The sequence below is a fragment of the Vidua macroura genome, chromosome 2, assembly GCF_024509145.1.
Source record: "Vidua macroura isolate BioBank_ID:100142 chromosome 2, ASM2450914v1, whole genome shotgun sequence".
Classification (NCBI taxonomy): domain Eukaryota; kingdom Metazoa; phylum Chordata; class Aves; order Passeriformes; family Viduidae; genus Vidua; species Vidua macroura.
In genome coordinates, this window is record NC_071572.1 from 61,956,179 (window position 1) to 61,978,021 (window position 21,843).

Sequence of the window (21,843 nt, forward strand, 5' to 3'; positions counted from 1 at the left end):
GCAGCACAACTGAAGACCTGCATCCATGTTGTCTTTTCTATGTGTCTGAGGACAATGAGCATATCAAGTATACAAAGAGGTGCCCACAAACATGATGATTTTTGTGTTCCCTTCTGTTGCAGGATGCTGCTAAAAGGGAGTTCTATTCACACTAACACCGGTGGGGAGTTTGATCTTGTACAGCTTGCCAGAGCAGCACCATTTAGGCTTTTTCTTCCAAGAATCTAAAGCAAGTCAAGCTTAGATGTGATGTTGGGGTGCTTTTGTCCTCTCTGCCTGTTGCATGTGGTACAAAAACCTCCTGGCAAAACACTGTGATGGGAGAGGAGGTGTTACTTCAAGTGAGGTTAGCAGCCTAAATGAAATAATTAAAACACTAGTGTCCTGAAATCTGTTTAGCAGTTAGGTAGCTTCATGGTGGATAAGCCAGTCAAGAATCAGGTTTTGTACTTGAAAATCATTGTGATGTTGAAGAGTAATTCAGTTTTAACAAGCAAAAAAGTCTGAAAAATTCCCAATTCTAAGATCAATAAAAATCTTTTAGATTCACATTTTTTATTTCAGTCAAGCAAAACTTTGTGGCAAACATTCTTTCTTCACTTTCAAATCCACCTTAAGATACCCCATGCAGTTGGGGTTGAGTATACTGTTCAACAAAACAAATGAAACACACTGCTTTCCCAAAACACAGTTGATTAAGTATACACATTTCACTTTCACCAAACAGAAGAAACAAATCACTCTTTTTTTTTTTCAAATAATTTTTTCCCAGAATCCACAGTTTCATAGAAGGTATTTTAGTTTTGATAAAACTGCATTCTCTATTCTACAGAAAATCTTTTCATCAAAATTCTTCCCAGCATGTTAAGCTATAAAGCTGGAGAAACCTACTAAGGAAGTGCCTCATCCATGGCATCATCAGTTTCTTCCACAGTGGATACCAGTGTTTGCTGGGAGATTGAAGCACAGCAATTTCATCTGTAAGCTGTCTGCAAGCTCTTGACAGACAGCTATTGTGTCTGCATCAACACAGCTGCTATTTGATAATCCAAATCCCTCATTATTGTTTCCAAAGGAAAAGCATGCTTCCCTTCTTTCTTCTCATTTCCTTAAAAACAATTTCACTTTTTTTTAGGAAAACTAAAATCCAAACTACTCCCTGATTAAAGAATTCAAATCAGTTATCCACAGATTTATCTCAAATTAACTGTTCTGATGGCATTCATATTCTATTTTACTGCAGAATAAGGAGGTTTTGTACATTGCACAAGACCTCATTCCCTAAGGCTACTGCTCACCCTGGAAGCCTCCCCTTCCACATGCGGGGCCGTTCCTCTGTGTCCTGCTCTGGCTTAGGATGATCTAGAGGGCAACTGCCGGGTCCCAACTCAGACATTCCCCTCGCAAATGTCATGCTTTGGCTGGTGCCACCAACCACCATGAGCCATAGCCTCCAGTTGCCTCAGGGAGATTGGAGCTGTGCCCGTTCTTCCAAGAGGAAGCCGGAAGGGTAGATGAGGATATAAACAATGACTACCTTGTAATTAGCAATAACACAATTACACACAAAAAATACTGGGTTTGAAGAGGCTACATGACTGCTTCAGAGAAACCCTTGTGCCAGATGAGCTTACATCCCCAGCTCCAGTGTATTGGGCTTATTCATATTTTAAATCAGACAGCAAAGAAACTTCGGTGTTATAAAGGAGCACTGATAACACATCATTCAAACAACTTTCAGCTTTGCACAGACACTTTAAACCATTCACCCATGAAACAAGATGTCAAAGGCAGCTTCTCAGCACAGGTCAGATGCTGAATGGGAGGAACATTCCACCCCATAAGCATTTAAGCCACCAGTAATTAGCTTATCAGAGGCCACGAGAGCCCTTTGGTCTGCCAGTGCCTCCTCCAAACAGACAGGCAGTGGGAGTGCGTTTGTTGGTATGCACCAGGCATTTCAGGCACGAATCCCAGCCTTGTCCCAACGTACCCCAGAATGTGGGCACAGGCAGACGGCAGTGAAAGCCTCAAAAACCATCTCTGAGAATGTGGGAGGTGCTCGGAATCAAAACAGAGGCAACGCAAACAGTGATAACATCAGTATTGCAGAAATCCGATATCTGCCTGACTGAATCTTACCAAGAAGCTCACAGAGGCTGCAGGAGTGGTTTCATTCCTGTAGCACATCTTGCCTGAACTAGAGGAATGGATTGGCTCTTGTGAAAAGCCACAAGCCTGCTGCATCCCCACTTTTGCACAGGTACTTAGTTCTTTGACAGTCTCCAAGGGCATGAGAAGATTGAGCTTATCAAAATCCTATACCTTGTCCATAGAAAGGATGAAGAAGAAATTGTCAAATTTGTTAGCCTTGGGTACAGGCCATAGGGAATAAAACAAGCCACCATTTCAAGGGACTTTGACTGTCTTCAGCTCTCAGTCCTTCATTCACCCATTCTCCAGCTACCTCAGGACCTCCTGAACTGGTCACACATTTCCAAATTATAACAACCATACAGCCAAGTGAAACTAGTCCTCAGCAGACACAGTCATCTTCTCCAAATATCAGCTCACTATCCTTCAATAGTGATGTAAAAACCCAGCACCAGCTATGAGGAAAAATTGCAGTAAAACTTCCAGGGCAATATCCCTAGTCCAGGTGTGGAGCCTGAGATGCCGCAGCATAACTTGAGATAATCCTGAACCACCTTCAACTCCAACCAAAGTCATTCACTCTGACAAATATTCAGGTACAAACCTGAGCACCAAAAAACAAACAGACAAAAAATCAGTGGTTGGTAGTTATGTTTCCCTTGGACATGCAAATACACTTGGTTATTTTGGAGCTCTTTGCTCTCTGGCTTTCAAAACCATTTGCATGATAACTGAGAATGTCATTCACATAAAAAATAAAAGAAGTTTTGTAATGCTTCACATGTTCACAGGTCTGCCAAGTCTTTAATCCACACAACAGTTATGGGAACCAATATTCCCCTCCATCCCACCGCGAAGTACAAATATTCACAGGAAGTCAGAAAGCAAGACTCCTTAACTTTAAAATCCTTCTCTTTTCACAGAAAATATTTTGAACAGAGATAGCAAGAACAGTCCAAAGCAATGTCCCAGGAAGAGTTTTCCATTTCCCTGTGAAATTTTTATTTTTCAGTAAAATCCTTTTCTGCAAGGCTACAAGAAAATTTCAACCAGCTCTAGTGAAAACAATCCATGTGGTAATATATAAACACATGAGGAGACTGTAGCATGTTTAGAATTACTTTATGAAGACCAGATATCAAGAGAGGGCTGTCCTGTTCCCAACATCTTCAAAGAGCATTTTAGATAATTTATGTTTTCATCCCCTCAGCTTGTGAAACAACTGAGCTTGAAATGTAGTGTGTTCCTAATCAAGGTCTCAGTGGGACCTACGCTCTCTGCCTTTCTTCCATGATTCGCTTCAAGTTGCACTTAATAGAAAAGTTGAACTTTCACTGGTTTTTGCTTTTGGCCTTTTTTCATATATTGGGTTGGTCTGGGTTTTGGTTTTGTGAGCAGAGAATCATCTATAAGGATTTCGGCCTGTAATAATTTCTGAAGAGCTAAAAATTGCTCTAGCAAGAGGATCTAGTTCATATTGTCCCATCAGCAGTGCCCTGTAAGTAAGTAGTAGGAGCTTTTTAACTACTTACACCTTTTTCCTAATGTCTGCCTTGGTCCTGATAGCTCCCTGACTGCCTATGACTCCCCCTGTTCCAGCAAGATTTCTTTAACCTTTTGTTAGATTTTACCAAAGTGGTTATATAGTTACTGCTTTATGCAGCACATACTTTAACCAATACTTCTCCATTGCTGTCCACCTTACACTCTTCACCTCAGCCCAAGCATCATGCCTAACAAAGCACTGAGGTGAACCTTTGTGAATAAAACCTGCAGTCAGCAGAGCTTTTGATCTGATACCACTCCTGTCCCAAGAGGTACATTTTATAGGGCATACCTCAAACATATCACTTGACCAATATCAGATACTAAGTCAATATTTATTCCCTAAAACTATGCATATTATTTGGCCAGTTTGTTTTATCTACCTGTATTTTTCAGATTAATTGTTCACAAGAAAGACTATTAAAAAAAAGAAAAATATTGCAAAAAAAGAAGAAAAGAAGATATATAGTCTCAGCTCACAAAAATCACTCAACTCTGATTCTCTGACCTGTTTGGTTTAATTTAGACAACTGTAGCTGTCTTGTTCCCAAGCTACTTCCCAAGGTCCATGACAGTTAGCACATCCCTCCACTCCCCCACCTTTCAATTCAGCCACAGTCAAAGTCAAAAAGCTTGATTCTAGAGGGCTGCTGTGTGCCTGCCTTTTAACTTGGAGGACATTGGGAATCTGTAACTCTGCCAGCAAACAGACTCATTTGTTATTAACACAGCCCATATTTAGCTATGTGTCTCCCAAGGAGAAAACACATACTTCTTAACAAAGCCCAATCTCTGTGCAGCCAAATCCCTGGGGACTGCTGGATCCCATTTTGCATGGCCAAATAAGGTAAAGTAAGAATTTGAAAAATGCAAACCTGGCCTGAAATTGCCTGCAGCTTTCAGGAGCCATTTTTGCATTTGTTAACCTTTTGTTAAACATCAGAAGATGTTGCAAGGCCTTCATTTTATCACTTTTCCCTGAATATTTAATTTCCAATGAAGTATTTTGTAACACAAGTGAGCTTTAAGGAGATGAAGTAGTAGGAGACCACAGCTGAGAGCAGTAACAGGAAACAATACTGGAGAAAACAGCATTAAACCTTCACCCAAAAAAAAAAAAAAAAAAAAAAAAAAAGGTGCAATTCATAGAGAGATACTGATTGGACATTCTCTGGATTACAGGCAAACACTCTTCTGAAATGCACATAAGAGGGAATCCAGGAGGTTACATAATACACTGCACATCTCAAGAGGATTTTAATTCTGGCTTCCCACTGAAGTTCACTACTTTCCTTCTGAACGAGTAGCCAGAGATGTCTGTTTCTCTAATGGAAAAAAAATATTACACATTTAAGGCAGAAGAGATAGGGTGAATAATTTGTGTCTACATGTAAACAACATGTAAAGACTTCTTTAAGGAGGGAACTTTGACTTCATTTTCCTCTGTCCATCTTCCACCACAAATGTATCCTGCCCGCTAGCACTCTGCTTCGTGACCTACCACCTCTGAGCAGCAGGCACCTGTTCCACAGGAACCCAGAGATTCAAAATTCCCATTATCATTGTGCTTTGAAACTAAAAGCATGTGGGACATGGGGGAAAGTGAGCAGTTTTCTACCATCCCAGCTGAAAAATGTGTTTGCAGAAGGTATGTAGCTTTACATAGAACAAGTGCAAAGTAACACCATGTAGTTCATGCATGCATGGACCAAATTCAAGGGGGTGTGGGAAGCACGGATTTTTCAACCAGCTGGAAGTGAAAGCAGCAATTCAGGAGAAACTAATTTTTGCTCTTTGTTCTAACTTAGTCATGAGATGTGATTAGGCATCATGGGCCGTATGTGACTGAGAAGCTGCTCTTGGCTTTTCTGAGAAGTGAAGACATTGTCATGCCCTGAAGCATTTTGTATTTTTGACTATGACCAGTGGTCTTCCATAGGATGATTTTAACGCTAACTCAGCACCTCAGCCAACTACCAATTTTTGTGGAAGCATCACACCATTTGTTACCTCAGCACACTGCTTGCTAGCCTTCTACAGAGACTGAGGAAATACCTGTATCCATGCAGAACAAGCAATTGAAAGTCACTAGGGAGAAGCAGTTATTCCCTTCCAAACGTCTGTGTTCTACAGGAGATTAGCAACTGAAACTGTTAATGTGCTAACTAATCCCTTTAAGCATTGTCATATTAGCAGCACTCAGCCTACTTTACCAAGTTAAAGGTAAAAGAGCAGCTTTTAACATTCTCATTCCCAGGAAACAATTCAAACAGAAACATACCAAAGTGGAAAACCAACAAGTTTAAAAATGAGAAAGATCTACCTTTGCATTCAAGGCACAAGGAACACAGGTCAGGTTTAGCTGGGGTAACCACATTCAGACTTCCAAAGCTGCAGATCTCACCACACACTTTTGTATCTGAGGTCAAGACTGTGGCCCACAGCAAAGAACAAAACAGCAACATTGATCCACCAGGACCATCCAGGTTTCAAGTGATTGAGTATTGGGCAATCCCAGACAAAATCACAGACTGGAAGAAGCAATCATTGAGAGCAGCCCTGTGGAGAAGGACTTGGGGGTTCTCATGGACAAAAAACTGGACATGACCTGGCAATGTGCTCTCACAGCCCAAAAGCATCCAAAGCAGCCTGGCCAGCATCTCAAGAGAGGGGATTCTCCCCGTTTGAGACCCCACCTGGGGTGGGAGCATCCAGCTCTGGGGTCCCCAGCACAGGAAAGACATCAGCCTGTTGGAGCAAATCCAGAGGAGGGTCGTGAAGACGGTCAGAGCGATGGAGCACCTCTCCTACAAAGACAGGCTGAGAGAGCCCATTCTCCAGGCTGTTTAGCCTGGAGAAGAGAAGGCCTCAAGGGACACCTCACTGCAGCCTTCCAGTACATTATGGAGGCTTATAAAAAAGAGGGAGATGGAGTTTTTATAAGGGCAGATAGTGACAAGACAAGGGGCAGTGGTTTAAAGTGAAAGAGGAAAGGTTTAGATTAGACATTAAGAAGAAATTGTTTCCTGTGAGAGTGATGAGGCACTGGAACAGGCTGCCTAGGGAAGCCTGTCCCATCTACTGAAGTGTTCAAGGCCACCTTGGATGGGGTCCTGAGCAACATGGTCTAGTGGGTGGTATCACTGCCCATAGCACAGGTGTTGAAACTAAATTATCTTTAAGATCCCTTCCAGCCTGAGACATTCTATGATTCTGATCTATAGCAGAAGAGGACTTTGGAGGTTCCTCCTCAGCAGGCGAATCACATTGCTCATCATATGGGACCACATATAGGACTTCTGCTGGTCATGCCAACACCAGAGCTTTGAAGTAGGTAAGAACACATGGATTTTAAGAACCATGACAGGACTTTAATTTTTTTTTTTAACAATCTGAATATCACTCAGAGTTGTAGGACTCAGAGCTAATTTTGCTGCAGATTTCAACCCTGTTTCACTTAGTGTGGGATTAGGAAACAGAGACATAAAAATCCTCCCATCCAGTCCTGAATGATGTAGACACCTCCTTCCTGCCACACTGTTGCTGGTATGAAGCAGCAGCACCCTCTCAAGGGAGGCAGGGGTAGGCTCCTTATAGGCCCTCTCCTGATTCCCAGAGGCTCAGTTCTTGGCCAGCAGGGCTGTAGCAAGCCAAGTTGGCCAGGACCCAACTCTCCTGCCTGTGGCCAGACTCTGTGGCTCAGCTGCTGACCTGCAGAGAGCAGGGCTCCATAGGGAGGGCTGAAAGCTATCCCATACCAGCTGGCCAATAGCCAAAGCAACTCCCTTTCCAAACCAAAGCCAGAAAATACCATGAAGGCTCTGACTCCAGCTTGAAACTAAACATAAAATTATAGAAACTTAATTTTTCCACAAGAATTCCAAACTGAGGTAGGTCCTTTAAAGCTCTTCCAGGTAAATAATCCAGGTAAAATTTGTATCTTTGCCTCTAATATAGTGGAGATCAGTGGTGTAAGTGAGGTTGACCTAAAATTTTGTTTAGGTTTTAACTCACAGCAAACTAGGATCAGGACACTTTTTGTGAACTCAAGGCTCCAGAGGTATTGGAAAGCTTTAGACGCCTCATTCTGGAAATACTCAGTTAGTTGTTTTATATTTTAAAAAAGCTGAGTCTAGCTGAGGAAGACAATCATGCCATAAATACAACTGCATAGCATAATCAACAGGGTTCTCTATTTAGTTTAACTTGGGATTATAAAAGAAACACCACATGGAAACACAGATTTTTATATTTAGACTTGGGAGGCAGGAAGATAAAAAGTGGATTTGACTTACCTGGATATCACATCAGGCTGGAGGTACTCTACAGAGCTGGCCAAGGTTTCCAGCAGAAATGGGCTTTACCAAGTATAAGTATGAGCTGCTGTTCTGGAAGAAAGTTTGAAGAGGTAGCAAGGGGAGGAAAGCATCTGGGCAAGAGTCAGGAGGAATATCTTCTGATAGTTGATCAGATCTGGAACCTCACCAGATACATGCAATTAGCAACCTCCTGGATATCCACAGAAAACTGCCAAGCCAGTTCTTTGACTGACAATTCTCATGCTACCACATCACATCCAACCAGCCCCTGGAAAACCACATCAAAACAGAATAAGACCAACACAAAAACACACACACACAAAAAAAACCCCCAAAACCAAACCAAAACAAAACAAAAAAACCAAACAAACAAAAAAAAAAAACCCCAATGCTAGTTCTACTTCTGCTAACTGGAGTAAATGAAATTAAACAGATCTTTGTGTATGATTACTATCTGTCTGTTCCAGTACAATACAGAACAAAAGGCAACTTTATGCTTAAAATCTTTATAAATTCTGTTTTCTTCATCAGGGTGAAGGATTGGAGCATAGACACATTTTCAAATGTACTGGAAAAAGGGCTACACATAGGTTTAAAGTTCAGGGTGTGCTTATATGACAGGCTTGGGACTTGGACTGTCAAAGCTGATTATTTCTTCCTCATACTCACACAGGCTAATGCTACACATGCTTGGCCAGGGCCTGGACCACAGTGTCCAAGCGCAGGTCTTAAGTTTCTCAGTTAAAACAAACAGATTTAGAGTTTGGTTCATGCACTGCCCAGGCTGAACTTCAGCTGTCTTTGCTTGTGGCCCACCTCCACTCTCTACCTCCTTAGGCTCAGCACTCAGCCCTACACAACCTTCACATTTGGCCTCCTCCATCCTTGCAGCTGGAGTTTCCAGTGAGTGCCCTGCCTTCCCCCCACCTACCTTCTTGTGTAGAGAAGCCATGAAGGTGATCTAAGGGATGGAGCACCTCTCCTGTTAGGATAAGCAAAAGAGTTGTGGTTGTTTTTCCTGGGAGAAGAAGGCTCTGGGGAAGCCTCAGAGCAGCCTTTCAGAACTTAAGGGGTTCTTAGCAGTGCTGGGTTAATGGTTGGACTTGATCATCTTAGAGGTCTCTTCCAGCCTTGATGATTCTCTGATTATAAGAAAGATAAGGACAAACTTTTTAGCAGGGACTGTTGTGATAGGATGAGGCATGATGGTTTTAAACGAGAAGAAGGCTGATTTAGATCAGCTATAAAGAGCAAGTTTTTTATAATGACTGTGATTAAACACTGGAGCAGGTTGCCCAGAAAGGTGGTGGATACCTCATTCTTGGAACCATTCAAGGTTAAGCTCGACAGGTGTCTGAGCAACCTGGCCTGGTTGAGAATGTCCCTGCTTATTCCAGGAGTTTTTGACTAGATAGCCTTTAAAGGTCCATTTATTTTATGATTCAACAAAAGGAAACAATCCGCAGAAATTAACACTATCCAAGAGGTATAAAATATAGTAGAGAATGAAAATCAGGAAAACAGGGGTAATGAAAGAGAAAAGCAAACCCACATCTAAAAGACTATTTTGTTTAGTTTCTGAAAGAATGCTTCTAGAAAAAGATCTTTAGCTTTGGTCTTGTCATACATAATGGCCAACATCCTATGCATTTACCCAAAGTGTGCCCTAGGGCACGTGTTCTCACAGCTGGAAATACAGATAGCTGGTGGGCCTGCTAAGGGGCCTGGAGACTACACCCCTGTTCTGAGGTTGAGAATTCAAAGCTCTATGACAAGGGACAACATGGGTAAAAGCTGGTCCAAGAAGTTTGGGAATCAGTGCTGCAGACTGAAGCCATGCTTGTTCTGAGCAGAAAACAGGCATGATTCAGTTTGCAGAGCTTCCCAGATGAACTGCAATTTTGTACACCAGTTTATAAGCAGAGGAAATTCTGGTTTTTTTTTTTGGTTTCCACCCTCACACTTGTTCTTCCTCCACCCTAGAAGATTTTATACTCACAGTAAGCTAAGCGTGAAATTATTTCAATGTGTGGTTATGCTCAGAGAGGGCAGAGACCCTGACGAAGCACATAGGGTGGGGAATCCATGATTGTCAACATTTCTTTTCCCTGTGACTCAGTTGCAGGCTATTTCAACAAGACAAATGAACTACTTTCAATTCACAGCAATTTTTAAATGAATAACCTGTTAAGAATCAAAATAAGTATTTTCACATTTGACTGCAAAGATTAAAGAAAGTAGTTCTTTACTGGTCACCTGAATGTATTTTACGAAGACATCTGAAAGGCATTTTATCAGCTGCTGAGCAGTATTTATTTATGAAATTGCTCTAATTGCTTTGGAATGAGCACCCTTACTGCTGGAACAGCTTAGCCCTGCTAACACTGAGCAAAGTAGTACTGGCTCATAGGACATGCAACTTTTATACAGCATTCATTCTTCATTCTCAAGGTAAACAGCATGAAATTTGAAAAGGAAAAGCAGCAAATACCTCATAAACAATGACTTTTGCAGAGCTGCCCTACATGTTTACAAAACCATCAACTCATCAGCAAAATTCATCATTGCCATGACTGAAATCATCATAGATCAGTAATTTAGAACTAAACCCATCTTGAAGCTGGAAATTGCATGGGCGAAAACTTATTCCTGGTGCCCAGTAAATAAGTGCTGGAGTCAATATCCAGCTTGGAAGAAGTAGTGTGTCCTGGCCACAAGTAAGCCCTATTATTAGCTTGCAATCTTGCCCTCTCTTAGTAGATCAGCAGTGGAGGTCTTGGTAGATCAAAGAAAATCTACTCAATCTTGCCTTAATCTTCTAAAACTGAAGCAGAACTCTGGTTTGCATTACACATGTCCAGGCTCAGTAACAGCCTAACAAAAAAAAAAAAAAAAACCAAAACAAAAACAACAAAAAAAAATGGTTATAGCTCTATCTGTCTTTAAGACAAAGCAATCCTGACACTGAGTCACAACCTGGAAAGTGCAGTGGTTTGAACAGCACTTTGTCTGTCTGTATCACAAAATCCCCATGTACTTTACCCAGCAGAGTTGGAAAAGCACAAAATAATTGCTATTATGCACATTGATGTATAAAACATGGAAAATAAAGAACAATAAAGGGCAAATCATGCCAATCCTCCTAGCACTGATACAGAAGTGAACTGCTATATGTAGGAAACAGCCGAGCTAGTTTCATTGGCCTGGGCCAAACTTTATAAGGACTTGTAAACTTCACATGCTTTGAGTTAGTGTCATAGGAGACAGGAATGTCCCATGCCTACTCCCCCAGCCCCCCCTTCAAGCTTGAGTTAACAGAATCCTTGGATAAAGCAGCTTCAGACAAAACCCGGACAGGCTTGGAGATAAACAGCCCTGGTGGCTGCTCAGAGCCCAAAGTCAAGGCCTTGACAATCAGACCTTGGAGAAGGCTGCAGGTGACACGGGGTTAGAGGCTCTCAGCTGAGAGGGCTCTTCTCATTTCTGACTTATTTAACAAGTTTTTTGAGTTTTCTGCCTGACATCCCATCCAAGTCTTCTCCTGCTCTGTGAAGGCATTGTTTGCAGTCCTCTCATCTCTTCTCCAGGTCTGAACTATTCAAGCAGCCCTCAACCTCCTCAACAGTTGCTGCGAATTTCTCCTCCTGCTGTCAGTCACAGCCTGCCTCTGCTGACTATCTACATGCTCCACTCCTGCTCTCCCATCACCAGGGAAAGAGCAAATGCCTCTTCATTTCCTGCTTTCCCCTGCCTTCCTTCAGCTATCCACAGTTCACATTTCCCTTTGTTTTGTTTTCTACAGCAATTTTTTTTTTTAAGCAGGTAGTTTATTTTCTTATTGGAAAACCTTTTTTGGCCTTAAGGCAGCATGAACTTCTCCTTGTTTTCTCCTGCTGAGAAGGGACCTGACCTAGAGGTGAGAGCTTTGAGGCTGCCAAAGTGATCTCCCTGGATGACCTTTTTAATCCTTGGCCTCCATTGCTTCAGTCAACACCACAAGTGCCATCTAGTATGACAATCACCATTTGTTGCTTATGAATTAAACATTGACTAAACACATCATTCTGCATAGGCCATTGAACTGGAAGAATGTTTAGTGAGCTCAGCAGCGAAAGCTTTATTAACCATCTCTGGTGACTTTCTCCTTTGCCTTCTCCAAGGCAAAGGCATACCCAGGGCTCAAAGACTTTCCAAAGTGCTCCTTCGATAGCCCACAATGCTTTTAAAGCTCTAACACCCCCACACAACAAAGTCTGCCAGGACATAGATGCCAATTTATCCATCCCATCACAAAGTTTTTTGTTCCACTTTTCATGCTGTTCCTAACTCTCTCCAAACCAGTTTAGCACCACCCACAGCACATCTACTGCTCCTTCTGCCACACCAGTGAGTTTAAGTGCTGCACTCCAAGTTGAAAGAAAGATTAGTTTCCTTCCTCAAGCATGCCTGCAATGTTTAACAGTTCTCTGGAGCATAGGTCAGCTAAAGGAGTGTTGAAACAGAACAACTAACAGACAGGACAGCAAATGGAGTTTTACAAACATCAGCAAATACAATAACAGGAGTCCAAAATACCCCTGGGGGAGGATGTTTCCTCTCCATGTATCAAAATCACAAATAAATGTGATTAATAAATGGAAGACATGTTAAGGTACTGCTCACTCTGGCACTTTAAAACAAGCAAGGAGAAAAGTGAAATAAGAATTCCTTGCGTTTTCTGAATTCTCCTCTTCCTTAACCTGGCACACACTAAAGAGAAAGGCATGGGAGAGAAGAGCCCACATTTCCCTCAGACTCAGTGCTATTTATACATCCTGCTCCCATCAGATCAGAAGGAAAAATCTGGATGAGTATTAGCTGGTCTTTTGTGGTTGTTATTCAATGAAAACCACCTAAGTAAGAGAGCAGTTCTACCACCTTGCCAGAACTGGACTCTGTCCCACTTGGTGGCATTTTGCCAATGCTAATAATTTAGTAGGATGGTTAAGTGTTTTGAAACTAAAAAGCAGCTTTCGACTCTATTCCTAGACCAATCAGATCTGGAAAAAACCCAATCAGCCCAAACACTGTCTCAGCTTGGAGCCAGAAAGCCATACCTTGTTAAATTCTCTTGCGGGACACAGTTACACGTGCCAGCTACCTTTGAGTTAGGAAAGCATTAATGATGAGACTTGCTGGACAGAGCAGATTGACTCTGACAGACAGAAATGAGACAGACGTCTAAGCTTGAGCTAGGCCAACAGCTAGTGTCTGCTCATCCTTCTCCTGTCCTACTACATCCAGGAGTCTTAAAGAAAAGAAGAATAAGGTGTGGTGCCCTTAAATGTTAGAGATGGTATCTCAAAACACATGCTTGAGCCTAAGTTTGACCCTGGAGGTCTGAATTCCCCAGGGAGGCGTGTCACAGGAAGAGCCAGGTGAGACAGCACTCCAGCATTTCACAGAGGGTGTTCTCAAGTCTATAAATGGGAGTTTGGTTTCGGTCTGCTTAGACTAGTGCCTGTGTCAGGCTATGGATTTGCAGTCCTCAGCACTGGAGCAGGAGTGTTCCTCAGGCTTTAATGAATGTAGTGTAACACCTCTCATCTCATCAGGTATAATGATCACCACTGCCATTTGCAGCATATGAGAAGACAGTCAGTGTTTTCTTCTAAACAAGCATAATGACACAGGTTTTCAGTTTGCCACTTCCAAAACCTTTTGTAGTTTTGACAAGGCTTGAGACCCATGAAAGAAATCCTGCCTATCCATTCCACAGGTACAAAGGGTTTGTGACAACACCTAAAGCCATACCGGTCCCCAAAGGAAGGTCCCAGGAACAGGACAGGGCAACTGCACATCAACAGCAACAGAACGCATGGCAGGCACTTGGGACACACTGGTGAGCCTGGGCATCTGCCAGCCCAGGCCCCCAAGAAGCAGAGGGGACAGCAGCACAGACCTGTCTACTAAATACTGCATTTCAGTCGGTATAAGGACAGTGAGAAGGATTTTTCTTTTAATCTTTTCTAAAGTGCCCTGACCAACCACTCACAGAGAGTGGGGCAAAAAACCAAGGATTTCAAGCTGATTACTTGTTAGCCATCTACAAAAGCACACAGGTTTAGTGAGTATTCCAGTGCTCTCTGGAAGCTTGATTTTCAGCTGTTTTCCTCAGTCTCTGCTAAAAACCTTGCTCTAACAGCCTCTTCTGCTCCAAGAGTTACAGGGTTGTAACAGAGCAGAGAAAAAATTCACTGGCCAAGTCTCTCATTTTAGTTTTGGGTAAACAGAATTGCACTATAATCCTGATCTTGAGAAGCAAGTTCCTTGGTACATTTATTAATGCTGCCTACATTATCCTTCAGCCTTGGAAAGGGGACAAACTTAACCTCAAGACAGCAGGAAGGAACATGTGGAAGGGAAATTAAGCTACTTAAGAGTTCTTGTTCTTGGCAATAAATGCAAGAAGAGAAGATTGTAATTACCTTTTTTATTGCCATAAATAACCAATTTTTTAGTAGCTTAGTTTTTAGTAAATCTTTCCAGGACATGACAGTCAGATAATCTCCTTTGTGCACAAAATCCAGGTGATATGAAGATCACAGAATGGCTGTGATCTTCATATAATGTAGAAGTGACCTTAAGGCATGTTTAGTACAAGTCCCCCTGCCACAGGCAGGTTGCTCAAAACCTCATTGAAGCTGGCCTTGAACACTTCCAGGGATGGGGCAGCCACAGCTTCTCTGGGGAGCCAGAGCTTCACCACCCTCACAGTAAAGAATTTCTTCCTAGTGTTTAATGTAAACCTACTGGCAGTTTCAAGTCATAGCCCCCTTGTCCTGTCACCACATGTTCTTGTAGAAAGTCCCTCTCCATGTTTCTTGTAGATTCCCTTCAAGTACTGGAAGGCCACAATTAGGTCACTCCAAGCCTTCTCGTTTCCAGGCTGAACAACCCCAGTTCTCTCTCCCCATTTAGCACCACCATAACTTTCTCCAGAACTAGTACTGTGCAAACAAGCAATTACTTGGTAGGAATTCCTAGGATCCTCCAAATTACATAGACTCTGCTAGTGTAAAATCTTCTTTCAGCAGCCTTGCTTTTCCTTTGTGGATATATGTCAGGAAATGTACACTGAGTTTCAGATTCATTCTGGATCTTAATGCCTGGAAGGATATGTCTGGCTTCAAGTGTTTTTGCCAGCATTGTGCATGCCTGCACAGTGAACATACCCAGCAGACAGGGGAAAAACCAGCCTTGAGAAATACCAGTTCATCACTCCCAGTACGGGTTGTGGTGTGCAGCAAAGGAGTCAGCCTGGTGAGACAGCGTGTGTCACTGATCCTTAGACAACCCTGTTACTGAGGGCAATTTTCAAGACAGATTGATGGAGGGCCAGAAGGGGATTCTCTTTGTAGTACACACTTTATTTTTTGTTTTGGCAATGACCAAAAGCACATTTTCCAGCACTATCCACTATCACACAGGATAAGTTGGCTGCTTCCCTTGCTTTAGAGTTCAAGTTATGATTCTTAAAGAAAAGCAGAAATAAAGAACTAAAACTGTTGGCATTTGAGATATTTAGGCTGAAATACTAGCAACTGTTATTTTTCTCAGGAGAAATGCCTGGCACGCATTATATTTGCTGCCATGCCAGTGTAGCCTTCCAAAAGATGCAATTAAATAAAATTCAGCATATTTGTAAATGTGGAACTGCATTTAATGTATTAAATTAACTTTGTATTGGATATGCTTCAAAGAGTGAACTTGGTGTAATAATTTGTTCTGTCTCAAAAAAAGGTGTTCCAAACCAAGAGCTTTATTTTCTGTTCCAAAGGCCAAGTTACAGCACTATCACTGCTGCATACCTTTCCTCCTCCCTTTCCACTGCTCCAGCCTCCCTGGATGGTTTTTGTTTCTTTCTTGTATTCATGATTTTAGGTTTTGCAATTTCAAGCTGGAAGAAAATCCAGGAATTCCAAAACCCAACCCTTTGCTCAGTTACTATGAACAAAATGAAAAGTGAATGTTCATTAAAAAAAAATTAAAGAAAAATATTTTTGCCACCTTTAATTCTCATTTACACAGACCTCACCAAATAAACAATGTGTTCTTCTCCACCCAATCTGCCAAAGGATGACTTTGATGCAGGGAGACACACCTCCTAGGCAGTGTTTTGTTTTCCCTTTCTTAGAGACTATTTGCAAGAAGCAACACGATAGAAGTGACTCAGCTCTCAATTTCTTCTGCATTTTGCATTCACAAATGTCCAGTCCAAGAAGAATTTGGTATTAGAGTTGCAAACATACCTGAAGTGACAAGGTGCTGTCCCACAGTATAAAGTGAGGGGCTGAGGGGACATGGCTGGGTCAGCCATTTACCTGTCCCTCTGCTGAGTCACCCAAACAACATCTGCACAAACTGTATCAAAACTTTCTCGATTATAACAGAGATGAAACAACCATGGCACCTGCAACTCTGGTCAAACAGAAAATACCCTTTCAAACCCAAGCATGAGATACCATCTGGGCTTTGCACACACCAGCCAAGCTTTTATGCCATTTCACTGAAACCTGAAAGTCTTTGCATGAAGACCAACACATTGTTCAGCATCTCCTGAGCCACTAGAACTCTTTTAAAGGTTCATCCATCTGCCTCATAAAGGGACAGTCTGTGCTGGCATTGTACCATACATTTCCCACTTTATGCAGCTACCAGCTAAGCTCCCTTGATGCTCTAGTGCCTAAGGTCCTGCCGGTTGCTTCCTTTCTTCCACCAAAAAACGGCCCACTACAGATAAGGCAGCAGAAAATTACCCTTGCACCAATTTTAGGTGAGAAGCCAGGCTAAGAAATCATATCTTAGAACAAATGGGATTGTTTTACTTTTAAGCTATAGAGAACAAAAAATCATCTCAAAGCAGACATGAGAAGCATTCACCTCTCTGAAGCACTACCCAACTTACAGCCCTATGCAATTTCAGCCCACAGATTATGTTGGAAACTTGAATCCACAAATTTGGCCATGTAAGCAGTTCTGCCGTGGATATGCATTCTCACTGGCTGCTGAAAGGAACTGTAGTGACTATGAGGCCAAATTTTTGTTGAACTTGCAGATATAAACCTGTACACAGTTATGTGTACAACAGTAGCTTCTCCCTTGAGCAGACTCTGCACCATCCCAAAGTACTTCCCCCAAAGTATTTTTATTTCTACTGCAGATAAGAGATATACAAGAAAGAACAAAAACAACAAACCATGTTCTACTCTAAGCAAATTTTGCTTTTAGTTTAAACAAATCCCTAAACTGAGGGAAAGTTGATTTTCAGTGTGATTGTATTAACAGCTTATCCATACAGCAAGTTACCTGTTAATGATCCTGGTCACACTCACCATCTTTTCCAGCAGAATCCACTTTGTCTTGTCTTGAGGCAGTGGCACAATCAGCTGAGTGGATCAAACCCTGATCCCCAAGAAGAGTAGCTGGGTTCACAAACCAGCAGTAGTTCAAAATTCACTTGGTTTCTTTTTCCAGCATCTGCTTACCCAAGAGCATGACAAACTGACCCCATTTAGTACATTTAAATTGGAGAGAGGCTTTTGGTCAAATGCTCTTCTAGTCTAATGCAAGTGTGTCACCTAACTGATGAGAAGAATCAGTGACTTTACCATTACTCAGCTCTAGAGCCTGCTAGCATTTTGCTCACCTTCCAGCTGGACGTGGAACGAGAGCTGCTGGCAGCATAAACCAGGTTCCAAACTGGCTGTCCTTCAGACAGCATGGAGAAGTTTATCCTCCACAGCTAAAAAAAATGCATACAGGTTCAGCAGCATCCCCAAAGAGATGAATAGTAAGAGACATGCAATTCAGGAATGGTTTTGTTTGGACAACTAATCACAGGTTTGGGGCAACAGCAAAACTTGGTATAAAGGGCGTACATAAATTTGTCACAGAACATGCTTCTAGTTTTTGCTGTCCCATTGCAAGCTTCAAAATAACAATTTATTCCATGTATATACGTGTGACCTTGTCCAGCATTGCTAAAGGCACACAGGGTAAAAAAAAAAAAAAAATTAAAAAAAAAAAATTCCATTAAATCCTTTGGGGAAGCAATATGATGAAATCATGCTCACTCTTGCACCTGAAGTCCCCTCTATGGTACATAATTTTCCTGGCCTGGGGAAACAGTATATGGGGGTGGGGGGTGGAAGCTATTTAACCATCAACTTTTTACACACCTGGCAGCTTATGCCAGTCACTTTAGATTCATGCTGCATATGTATATTCTGAAAAAACTAGTGGCACACTCACTGCCTACAGCACACTGCAGACATTACTGACACCAATGGTTAGCTTTGTGTGAGTCACTGCTAATGAAGGCTGGTTTGCAAACACCTACTTTGAGATCTGAAACAACAGGTAGTGATTAGCTCAGAATTTCCAGCCCTAACTTTGGGATTAAAAAAAAAAAATAAAAATCTACAGATAGCTTTCTGTCAGTCACCACTGTCTGAAAAGATGAGGGAATCAGGACCATCCATTCTCTCTTCTCCCCACCCCCAGTACTCCCACATCTTTAAGACAGGCATGCTGAAAGAAGGGTGTATCTGATCTCACTGGGTTACAAGCATCCGACATTAGCCCAGGCTCCAAGAATCATTATCAATGCTTTGATTCCTGATCAAGTATTACAGTGGAGCTTCAGCACCTGTGCTACAGCAGCAGAGGCTGCACAGAAGTGGTACTTGCCTTCCGGGACAGAACTGGATCCATGGATTAGCATGCATGAGCATTAGCATGTCTCAGTGCAATCAGGCAAAGATGTTAGCTGTGTGTACACATAAGTGCAAGCACACACCAATTTCTAATTATTTTGCTCTACTACTTGCACTGAGAAGTTGTCAGCACATCCTAAAAATAAGGGTGTTGTCTGGGTCTGCCTACTCAGGGGACACGAGTACAGCAAAATTTAGCACCTCAAAAAAAATCCCAAACCAACCTTCCATGACACCATTCTGCATCAGTAGCTTCTCTGATGTTAGCTGACTCACAACGTAATCAGCATGTCAGCAGTACAGAACACACAGCAAAGATTATTAGCTCAAGTTGTACTTTTTATTTTCAGGATTAAACCCCCCAATGATATAAAGCAGAAGAAACAGATGTAAACCCCAAATTTATATGCAGTTCAGATGAGGCATCTTGGTTTCACAAAACTGAATCACACAGGTGGGTAAAGCACAAACTGCCAAAAGAAGACAAACTGCACAAAATAAATACTGAGAATTGGTAAGCTCTTCACCTGGCCCCCTCTGCACCCTTCCACAGTATAAACAATAATAATAATAAAAAAAAATCTAGAAAATACATTTGACACTGAGAAAAATCAAAGAACCATCTAAATTATCTTTATATAGGATGTGCAGATCAACATTCCTTTCAAAATTAAGAATACATTGCAGTTCAATGCAGTAAATGGTATGACAGGTCTAACAAACGGTAAGAGAAGTACTATTTAAATGGACAACACACAATGCATAAATATTCAGGAATACAAAATGTAAGCAGATTCAGCATACAGTTCTATAGTTGACATTCCTATTCCAGTCCCTACAATTAACAGTTTACTTGGTAAGACTTTTAGAAAAATAAATATGCATACAGAAGTAAACACACTTCAACAGAACAGATGTATTGCATTAGTAGGACTGATTATTTTAAATGCAAAATAGAGACTGATTTAACAACCTAAACCAAAGAGCTGATAGGATTACCATTAAAGGTGTCATTAAGTAAATAATCATACTCTTACCACAGCTAGTCCTATGTACATGTCCCTAGCATAAAATTGATTTGCTTTTTACCATATGCTCTGGCTCTTCTACCCATCTGCTGAGCTAAAAACCAAAGCTGGAACAAGAATTTGTCAAAGAAGGAAAAAAAAATTCTTACTTTTCATTGCCAAAAGGACTTCATTTAAACCTGATCTATACTTCAAACAAATCTTTGAATCAGTTCTGTTCCCTACATTAGACAATTTCTCTGTGTTTTAACAAGCATTGAACATTTGTCTGAAGTTTTGTTCCAAACAGTTGTCCTCTGACCAAAAAATTTGCTTATTAGGGTTTGGTAACTATGTGTTCAAGTCAAGATGAAAGTCTTATGAAAACAGCATATGGATGTCATATTAAATACTGCATATTCAAGTAAACCTCAAGTCACACATGCTCAGTAAGACTTCCATAGGCAACCCAATTCTAAATCAAAATATCAATGCCCTCTATTTCTATCTAAGTCCTAAATCTTGGTCTGCTAAATGATGCATCAATGATCTCTGACACCTGAGACGGGTACACAAAGAAATTATTTCCAAAGGCTTAGTCAGATGAGAATAGACGAACATGTTGAGAGAAGCCCTACTCCTGTTTGAGTCAAAATCCCTGCTCAAAAGTGTTTTTCAACCTCACAGTTCAGGTGCTTTTAAACTCCAACGTTCAGTTAAGTCAGTAGCAACAACAGCAAAACCCAGCATGTGTTAGGAGCAAAGACACCATTTCCCTATTATTCTTTCCTCCAAAGAGGCTTTTTAACAGAATATGAGCAATCAGCATTTCTACTCTGAATCACAAAATTGTTAAGCTTGGACAAGACCTCCAAGACCATCAAGTCCATCACTTTTCATTACTACAGTATATCCTCAACTGCCATATCCACACATTGTTGAACACTTCCAGAGATGGTGACTCCACCATTTCCCTATGCAGTTCAATACATTATGACAGTTGTCCCCAAGTAAGAGCCAACAGACTGTCAGTCTGCAAAATCTAGTACTAACTCCTTTTTGTTTTCACCTATAGGACACAGTAAGAGGCTAAAAACTCATAGATGCTCCATAACAAGCACTGGCTACTTCCCATCAGGAATACACACAGAGGTCTACTGTGCCTCAAATATGCCCTTAAATTGCACATGGCAGCCATAGTGTGAGAAGAGAAATGCCACCAGTGTGCTCGGCATTCAGAGACTGCACACCAGGAAGAGAAATAACAGTCATAAAACAGTATAAACTAACCTGAATCTTTAATAACAAACCATATGCATAATTATTCAAGAATACACAGTTTAAGTACTTTGCCTCAAACAGCTGCTTGTTTTCTGGCTTCTCCTCTCCCAGCACCTACCAAATGGTCAAGAGGTCAGAACAATTCTCCTGGGGAAGTTTTCTTCCCAGCCTGTTTAAAAGTGAACTCTACTGCTTTGGGGATATATAAGCAAGACTAAAACCACTGTATTCACCAGATTTGCATCTACATCAACAGTAAGAACCCCCTGCCTTCTCCTGTGCTCATACCCATCTTTATTCTCCTCAAGCTCACACATCCTGACCCTGCAGGCTGTTATTTGCTGATCTCAGGGGCAGACTGTTCAGGAACCAGACTTGGCCAAGTGCCTCAGTGTGAGCTGCAGTGCTGTCACTCACCTGCCAGACCTGCTCCACTCTGCTGCCCAGAACTGGGTTAAGCACTGCCACACCTTCCATGTGGGCACTGGATGCAAACTACTGCCCTACTTCCTTGATCCTCCCTTCCTGCCCAGCACACCTTTTAATTTTGTAATGCTGGAAAATAGAGTCCACAGCCCAAAGTCTAAGCCTAGATGAGCTCAATTTTGCAAAGCATGAGGAAGTCTGGATATGTTTTGGTGTTGAGTAAGCAAGATAAGCCCATTATATGGATAGCTTTTCTCTGTGTAACAGAATAGATGAAAGGTAGTTCATATTGCTTGGGATGGTTTTGGACAACTCTAGGATCAGTTCTAAACACCGGCATGAATGCTGGCCAGA